The following is a 10000-nucleotide window of genomic DNA, read 5'->3' as shown; positions in this document are numbered from 1 at the left end:
CCACAAAATAGATTGTATAAAAAAAAGGAAAGGAAATGGGAAAAAATGTACCTTCTCTACTAACAAAGTGATATCGCGTCTTTTCCCACCAATTTGTACCAAGTTGTATGATTCCAGATTATTGTGTGGTACAAAAAAGGTCTCCAGTCTTTAAATTAATATGAATCAACATCAGAGAAAGGTAATACTGAAAGGTGACAGAGGAAAGGAAGAGAGAGAGATAACGAGAGAGAGAGAGAGAATGGTAAAAACGAAATAGAGGGAAAATTTGATTTCGAATGTGAGTCTGCTTACTTTCTCTGTCACTCCTTAAGAAAAATCTGGAATGTTCCCATGGCTTCTGTGATTCTCTGAATACTTCTTTCCAAAACAGACTTCTTGAGTGAATTCCAGTTCAGATTGTAATGACAATACCACTAGTTTGGATTCCAAAATCACGATCACTTCACTTGCATACGTATTTTCCCCTTCTGTACTTTCAAAATGGTTAACATGACAGAGGAAACACAAGTCATAGTTCTCTTGAAACTTGATAACGTGAGAACATGTCATTCCCTTAGCCCAGGGTACGCAAAAAACATTTTTTTTTTATTCGAACAAAGACACGCACATACTTCACGCATCGGACTTTAATTGTTTACGTCGAAAGAACGAAAGGAAAGAAAGGAAGGGAAAATAAAAACAGAAAAATGAAAGAGGGGGAAGAAGAGAACAAAGAACAAGAAAAAAAAGTAGCGAAAGACCCGAAAATAAGAAAAGAGAAAGACAAAAGCTTAAAAAAAAAGAAATTTCGATCTAAAAGACATTCCCGCGAACGTAGACGAATCAGTGTCATTATCAAAACCTCCTTTCTCCTAATGCCATTCATAATCTCTGATTGACAATGACATTCAAAGACCTAGACTTAATTATCACGCCATTACTCCATACTTGCATGAATATAAGGGTGCATGTTGCTCAAAAACTTTTGTCACGAAATTTAATACTAGGAACACGTGTCTTCAATGGGTGAGAACGTGACTTTGAAAATTTAATAATGAATGGGATGAAGTTCATAATAAACTTCCAAATGATGAGACCAACGGCGTCGAAACACATTTAATGATATCAATTTAATCAGCGTGAAAGGAGCAAATTAGAAAGAAAAAAAATGTCAGTGTAAACAGTGAGGCAGCAACTTATACATCTTTTCCGGATTATACTGATAAAAGTAGAAAGTTTTTAAGTGTGTGTAAGTGTATCTGGAGTAAGAATGATACGAAAGATGAACATTTTTGACCGCACTATTAAGACAAGTAAATTAATACTTTTTTATGCAATTGACCCGAAAAACTGAAGGAAATCAAGTTAATTATAGAGAGATAAGGAAAGAAATTTGCATTTTTGAATGTTGTATAAACGCATCTGTACGAATGTGAATTTTCGTTTGGAGGTTTATATGTATGTATTATGTGCGTATGTCTGTTTGTATGTTTTTATGTATGTATGTTTGTATGTTTATATGTATGTATTATGTACGTATGTCTGGATGTTTATATGTATGTATTATGTATGTATGTTCACATACAGGCATGTATTTACGCATGTATGTATGCATTTATGTACGTATAATTGTGTATGTATGCATGCATGTATGTATCTATGTATGTATGTTTGTATACAGAGAGAGAGAGAGAGAGAGAGAGAGAGAGAGAGAGAGAGAGAGAGAGAGAGAGAGAGAGAGAGAGAGAGAGAGAGAGAGAGAGAGAGAGAGAGACAGAGAGAGAGGGAAAGAGAAATAGATAGATAGATAGATAGAGAGAGAGAGAGAGGGAAAGAGAGATAGAGAGAGAGAGAAATGCGTGATATCCAGCTTGTGTTGATTCTGTTGACGTTCTCTGCGCAGAAAAAGAATCATAACAAAGATTTTCAATGGGCACAATGGATAATTGAGGTCACAGTTGCATGCCGTCAGGAGGATTGTCTGGCGAGGGGAAAAAATGTTGTAACAACATGGTTGAATGTGTATAGATGCTTTCAAACATTTCCTCATATTTTTTCCCCATCTCTCTCTCTCTCTCTCCCTCTCTCTCTCTCTCTCTCTCTCTCTCTCTCTCTCTCTCTCTCTCTCTTCTCATTTCCCTCTTTATTTATATCTCCTCCTTTCAGCTTTTTTGCTTTATTAACTCTGTCTTTATTAACTCTATTAATTTTGTCTTTACTCTTTTATTCATGTCTATCTCCCGATATATCTATACACCCATCTTCTCCGCACAATTACTATTTACGTCTGAAAACAGCGTGTTAATATCAGTAACTGTGTCTCCGTGGTCGTGTGTGGTCCTTCAACCGCTCGGTGTGAGAATGGATCGTATTTTCCCAGCATCCTTGCCTCCCAGTTTCCCAGCATCTCCCGGCATCTCTTACTCCGGGCATCTGAGTCTCCCAGCATCTCTTACTCCCGGCATCTCTTATTCCGGGCATCTTAGTCTCCCAACATCTCTTACTCCCGGCATCTTAGTCTCCCAGCATCTCTTACTCCGGGCATCTGAGTCTCCCAGCATCTCTTACTCCCGGCATCTCTTATTCCGGGCATCTTAGTCTCCCAACATCTCTTACTCCCGGCATCTTAGTCTCCCAGCATCCCAACATCTCTTACTCCCGGCATCTTAGCCTCCCAGCATCTCTTATTCCGGGCATCTTAGCCTCCCAGCATCTCTTATTCCGGGCATCTTAGTCTCCCAGCATCTCTTATTCCGGGCATCTTAGTCTCCCAGCATCTCTTATTCCGGGCATCTTAGTCTCCCAGCATCTCTTACTCCCGGCATCTTAGCCTCCCAGCATCTCTTATTCCGGGCATCTTAGTCTCCCAGCATCTCTTACTCCCGGCATCCTTGCCTCCCAGCATCTCCGGGCATCTGAGTCTCCCAGCATCTCATACTCCCGGTATCCCAGTCTCCCAGCATCTCTTACTCCCGGCATCTTAGTCTCCCAGCATCCCAGCATCTCTTACTACCGGCATCTTAGTCTCCCAGCATCTCTTACTCCGGGCATCTGAGTCTCTCAGCATCCCAGCATCTCTTACTCCCGGCATCTTAGTCTCCCTGCCTACCAGCATCTCTCCTAGTATCTCGACATCTCAGTCTCCCTGCCTACCAGCATCTCTCCCAGTATCTCGGCATCCCAGTCTTCCTGCCTCCCAGCATCTCTCCCAGTATCCCGGCATCCCAGTCTCCCTGCCTCCCATCCTCCCCGTCTACCAGCATCCCAGTCTCTCAGCATCTCTCCCAGTATCCCGGCATCCCAGTATCTGTCTCCTCTCCGCCCCGTCACCCTCAGACCGCAATCATCATCGTTGAGGGGAAAGTCCCGCTGGATGGCAATGGTGGCAGCATCTTCACACGACCCGCGTCATCTCGTCTCTGACGCTAATGATGTTTGCATTCGCGGTAACTTTCTCACTTTCGTTGGGCGTCGCGGTGGGTTGTGGGCGTCGCGGTGGGTTGTAGGGGTGTGGGTGTGGGGGGAGGGGAATGAGGTAGTGTGTTTGTTTGGGCTTGTTGTGTTTTTGTCGAAGCGTTTGTTTGTATGTGGGTGTTTTAGCAGTGGAAGAGGTTGTGTGTGTGTGGAGGTGGGGGGTAGGAATGAGGGTGGAAGGGGGTGGTTTGTGTTTGCTCGAGCGTTTGTTTGGATGTGCGTGTTTGTTGTCAGAGCAATCAATGGGATGTTGTTTGTATGCTAAGTAATTTACAGTTGCTTTTATTGTGTGTTTTTATATTACTATTTGTGTGTGCGTGTATTCGTTATTTGATGCTCTGATGAGATTAAAACCTTTTACTATATATATATATATATATATATATATATATATATATATATATATATATATATACTAGGATTTCAAGCCCTTTGATCCGAAAGATTGTTCATCAATTAACCGAATAGTTACATGTTGGATTCGGACCACGTACACTTTGTTAACATCTGCAACGGTGTCCATGTAAATGCTTAGCTCTATCCTTGTCTGTGTACGTTTGTTAAGGTACTTGTTAGTGTGTTTTTTGCTTGCGTAAAATGTACTGGTGCTTTTACTCTTGTTTTCATGGCCTCTTATGTAAGGAAACGATGCGTGGCGGTCATGCAAATTTGCAGGAATGTGGGATACGCTTGGGAGAGGATTGTGTGTGTGAAGTGTCTTTGCAACACAGAGACACATACATATACAGTCACAGACACACACACACACACACAAACAAACAGACACACACACGCGCGCGCGCGCACACACACGCGCACACTAAAACCCCTACACCCCCTCACCACATTCACACTGCACCCCACTCCCTCTACCATCACCACACACAAAATCAAACACTCCCTCCCCCCCAGCACACACACATACACCGCCCCACACACGCACACACAGTTCCTTAAGTACCAACGGGCTTAAGTAAACCCTACCCCAGTCTGTTGAAGGTATGCAATGAAGGTTTTAATTCTCTAAGCGTGACTTTCAACATAACTTTAAGCGGATGTCAAGGTAAACACGAACCTCTCGTATCAGTTTACTTTTTTTAGATGTCTTGAGGTGCCATTTCGTCTGTCTTCTTCGCTTCTATCTGTCTTCTTCGCTTCTTTCTATCTTCTTCGCTTCTATCTATCTTCTTCGCGTCTTTCTACTTCGCTTCTATCTATCTTCTTTCCCTCTATCTTCTGTGTCTCTATATATCACATTGTTAAAATATTCTTCGTTTGGGGTTTGGTTAGATCGATTGATGAATTGTCTCTTTGTTTGAAATATTTGACGATTATTTTAATGTTTTCGTACGCTTTTTTATGTCGGGGACAAATTCCTTGGAAGATGGTATGAGTCTGCATCATTCCAGTGGTCTCTCATACTCTCTCTCTCTCTCTCCATCCCTCCCACCCACCCTCCTTCTCTCTCTCTCTCTCTCTCTCTCTCTCTCTCTCTCTCTCTCTCTCTCTCTCTCTCTCTCTCTCTCTCTCTCTCTCTCTCCCTCCCTCCCTCAGTCCCTCACTCTCTCACACCCTTTTTCTCGTATCATTCATGCTTCTCTTTGTGCCTGCGAGTAGTTACGAGTCTTAGGATTACGCCGCAATAAATGTATAGTTCTCATGAAAGTGTATTACCCGAAACTCACGAGAAAATGATTCTTATCGGTAACATCACACGTTTTAAAAACTTGAAAGTCGATTGTGTTACTTGGCAAACAACAGCGACTTTCACACTATCTGACTCACGGCTAGAATTCGTAATAGTTTCACTGAAAGCACCATTGTAACGTGTAATACAGTACAAGTTATCTGTATAAAAAAACAAGTGACTGAATTACGTTATTCCTTTTTGAGACGAATAACAAGAAAAAAATATGCATGGAAGCACTTTTGTTCTTAGTTTGAACTGTATACAACATGCAAAAGTTATGGCAAAGAATACAGGAAAGCGTTCTTGACCTTTTATCCTCAAGGTTGTCTCCAAGATAATTGGTCACTTGCTCCAGGTAACCTTAACGGTCTTGGGCATCAGTCAGCTGCACTTTTGTCATGCTGCAGCCAGCTTCCACGAGGTAAAGTTCGTGACTGTGAAAAAATGTTTAAGGAGTGGTCGTCATAATACTGTTGTGTACGTCTTGTTTAATTGTGTGTAAGTGATATTGATGCTTATACCCACGCGAAGGAAAAAGCTTTAAAGATAGAGGAATGCTGTTTAAATATTATAGAAAAGGATACATTATGGCAAGAGGACTCGGTCTTTCTGAGAACGACACGAAAGTAAGACCATTGCCAACCACGTCTCGGCGCATCCCACGCTCGAGAATAATATTTCCTTTTACAACCCCACCTCCCTCGCCATACACCGCCCCCACCCCCCTGTCCCCTCCCCTCCCCTAATGGTCTCTGGGTGCAATTAACTCGAGCCTAAGGTGATTAGAGCAGTAATGTTAGAACTGCTAAATGATCCCAAGATTCCCCCATTCCGTTTCCCAAATCTTTGTCTCTGAGTCTAATGAATTCGTGAAATGGATTTCTACCTGAGGTTCGGCCGAAGTCTCACGTTACAGATAAAGGTCTGAACGTGATTCTTGGAGAAATTAGGACTGTCTTTGGCTTCCTCAAGTGAACCGAAAGATCCCCCTTCAGATTACGAAGGCAAATGGCCAACCTTTCTTATCTCCGACATAAACGGCGAAGGATCAGGCCCATCGGTGGCGAAACCGCCTCCTTTCCCCTCCGACACCCTGGGGTCGAATCGCATCCTGTCAACAAAGGAATTCGGATCACCCGCCGAGGAGGATCTTCAATCACGTATTGTGCTCGAGTTAGGATGCGCTTTTGTTACCCGCGGGAAGGTGTTTACGGCGTCTCTTCAGTGGAAAGCCGGATGCCGCCGAGCTGTTCCTCAAACGATGCCCCTTCACACTGGGTACGTCGGCTCTGCTGGTCGATCAAAGTGCCCGTCTATCAGCCCGGTTTTGGAACGAAGCGGATGGGCAGTAAATGATAAAGCAACAGGCAGTTAGCGCGCGTGTACCTCTCTAAGCAGCCATTCAGATGCTAACGGGCTCTGATAATGCTAGTTAGTCTCCGATAATGCTAGTTCTTTTTGTGGCGAAAGAGAGCGGGTCGTTAGGTATGGCGTCACTAGATTTAGTCCCCGAGTAAGTTTTTTCAACGGAAGGTAAAGCAATGTGGTTCAGGTTTCACCACGAATTAAAAAAATAAATAAAATAAAAATGAAGAATAAATTGAAACAAACAAAAACAGAACTATTTTGCAAGTAATAGGATTCAGGTTTCACCGCGAATGAAAAACAAAACAAATCGAAAAACAAACAAGCAAAATATGGATTAATAAATAGACTAAATAACACAAAATTAGCCAAATACAAAGAATCATGCCAGTCTTGAAAAACAAACGACTACACGCACAGATAATCACCATGCAATAAAATATTCCATTGAAATCGACATAGATTAGTTTCATTATTTACTATATCTGCAATCAACCAATTTTCGCCCGTAGTTGCACCACAATATCATACCTTTACTTAGAAAAATAACTAAAAAAAAAAAAAAAAAACACACACACTGGAAGCATATATTTAATTATTTTAGTATAACCGCATGCTAGTAGAAACACACACAAAAAATACAAACAAACAAAAAACTAAGACTACATATGTTGATGACAGTAAACGCCAACCAACATATTTTTTTTTTCTCTATTGTACAAATAACATCGCCTGTGTACTCAGGTCAATGTACACTTTCTCCCGTTTGTACACTATAATCTTTTCCACTTTCGTGTCATAAAATAGAACTCAAATGAGTTAAAATGAAAATAAAAAGAGAAAAAATCCCATGTCAAATTGCAAGGCTTCCAACACGGTAACTTTTCCTTAAGAGTTTGTGAAGGTGAGAAAACGACAGGTGGGGTGGGGGTGGAGGAGGGGGGGGGGGCAGGAGATGAACCTTAAAACCCATAATCTATGTCTTCATCTTCTACTGTCTGGGAACCTTTCCTTTCTCTTCTATATCTTTTTTATTACTTATTTATTCATTATTCTATTTATTTGTTTATTTAGAGATATTCTTCAAATACTGAACACGCACACACACAGAACAGAAAGTCACACACACACACACACACACACACACACACACACACACACACATATATATATATATTGAACACAGCTGAATATCTTATCTATCGATTGAGGTGAAATATGTCTTTTAATCATAATTCGTGATTCTATCACATTGCTCCATGACACTCTGTTATACCATGTTATTTCGTCGCTTGTCATGACCTCGTAATAATGACATGACCTCTCAAGTGACCCAAATATCATCCCAGGTCATACTATACACAAATATCGTATTACCAACTCCCATACGGTTGACATGTGAGAAATGAGTTCGCTGTACCGAATATCAAAATCATTTATGTGTTCTCATTAACAACGACATCGTTAAATAAGGTTTAATTCTCTTCATCGCAATGTAGAATTTATGCAGATCAGCTCGTGTACTAAAATGAACAAATTGAACACGAACCCAATCCATTTATTTCGCTCAGTGATAAGTAAATCATTAGAAGTGGGTTTAGAATGTGCCATGTTGGTTCTGACAAGCATTATCAATTCTCTACTCCCTCTTTCTTATGTTTAAAAGTGATTGCAGAATTAAGATAAAAAAGTGTTCAAATAAGAAAAAAATATAATGTACGAATGAAGTTCTGGAGAAAGAGAAAGTGACAACTATTTCTTCACTTTGTACACTATCGTTTCTGATCTTGATAAAGCAACTCATGCTGTAATTGTGTGTGCGCGTGTTTGTTTGTGTTCGTGTGTATGTGAATGTGTGCTTGTTTATGTATATGAATGTGTTTGTATCTATCTGTTTTTGTTCGTGTGTATGCGTGTGTGTGTTCATGTGTTTGCGCTCGTGTGTGTGTGTTTGTGTGTATCTGTCTGTTTTTGTTCGTGTATGTGTGTGTGTGTATGTGTGTGTGTATGTGTGTGTGTATGTGTGTGTGTGTATGCATGTGTGTGTGTGTGTGTGTGTGTGTGTGTGTGTGTGTGTGTATGTGTATGTGTATGTGTATGTGTATGTGTGTGTGTGTGTGTGTGTGTGTGTGTGTGTGTGTGTGTGTGTATGTGTGTGTGTGTGTGTGTGTGTGTGTGTGTGTGTGTGTGTGTGTGTGTGCGCGCGCGCGCTGTGACCTTAAATACACGTGTCCTTGTACTGTGTGTGTGTCACGTACTTTCCCTCGGATGAAGAAGTTCAGACATCACCCTTACAGACACTGAATCAAGCTATATATGGATGCTGAAGTATTATCTTTGCGTCTACTCGCCCATGTCCAAGTGTGCTGGAATATCACATCGTCATTCAACAATGTTCAAGAATGTTGAGATCATTAAAGGTGTTGTGATTCACCTCAAACGCTGGACATGAGATTTAAGAATGGTGTTTCGTCTTGAAGTTATAATTTCTCTTTTATTATGGCGAGGACAACTTTCTCAGAGGGTAGCGTGAGTTTGCACCATTCGAGTGGTCTGTCTGTCTGTCTCTCCTTCCCTCCCTTTCTGCCTTAATCCCTCCTTTCTTTCCCTCATTTTTTGTCTGAATCCCTCCCTTTTTGCCTGAATCCCTCCTTTCTTTCCCTCCCTTTCTTCCTTTTTTTCCCTTCTATCCCTCTCTTCCTCTTTTCTCCCTACTTCCCACCTTCTTCCTTCTCTCCCAAGCTCTCCTTATCCCTTCCTCCCACCCTGCTTCCCTCCCTCCCAGGCTCTCCCCATCCCTCCCTCCACCCTGCTTCCCAGGCTCTCCCCAGCCCTCCCTCCTAGGCTCTCCCCATCCCTCCCTCCCACCCTGCTTCCCTCCCTCCCACCTTCTTCCTTCCTTCCCAGGCTCTCCCCATCCCTCCCTCCCCCCTTCTTCCCTCCCTCCAGGCTATCCCCATCCCTCCCTCCCACCTTCTTCCCTCCCTCCCAGGCTCTCCCCATCCCTCTCTCCCACCCTTTCCCCATCCCTCCTCCTTTTCCTCCTTTCTCTTCCTCACTTTCTTCACCCCCATCTTACCGCGTCCCTTAACCTTGTCCAGACGTCGGCACTGGAGCTTAACTATCTCTGGAGGACACTTTCTCTTATTAAACCTTTGTAATTGGAGAAGCTAACGTATATTAAGGCATGGATTCGTAATATGTTTGTATGAATATCCTTGTAGGTTGGATATGTTAGGATGGGACTGGATTTTTTTTTTTTTGTAATTTTTTAAATTCATAGGTTGAATTTGAGGATTTGGTATATAGTTTGAATTTAAATTGTAGGTCAGAAGGCAGATTTTTTTTTTTTTTTTTGTCTTTTTTCAAGTTATTTCATTTTGAGTTTATCGCATCAGTTATGTGGTTCTTGAAGATACGAATTATTGGTATTTTTGATCGCAGTTCTATTTTTTTTTTTTTTTTGTCTTATTTTGAATTTTTCTCGAG

General features: G+C 41.7%; 1 protein-coding gene across 1 annotated transcript in view; it reads left to right on the top strand.

The window, feature by feature from the left end:
• Positions 1-10000, top strand: part of LOC138861914 (uncharacterized) — a 119578-nt gene that overhangs the window by 108922 nt on the left and 656 nt on the right. The gene's annotated exons all lie outside the window — the stretch shown is intronic.

This window comes from Penaeus vannamei, chromosome 6 (assembly GCF_042767895.1).
Source record: "Penaeus vannamei isolate JL-2024 chromosome 6, ASM4276789v1, whole genome shotgun sequence".
NCBI lineage: Eukaryota > Metazoa > Arthropoda > Malacostraca > Decapoda > Penaeidae > Penaeus > Penaeus vannamei.
Note: the sequence above shows the minus strand (reverse complement) of the source record. Positions and strands in the feature narration are given on the sequence as shown.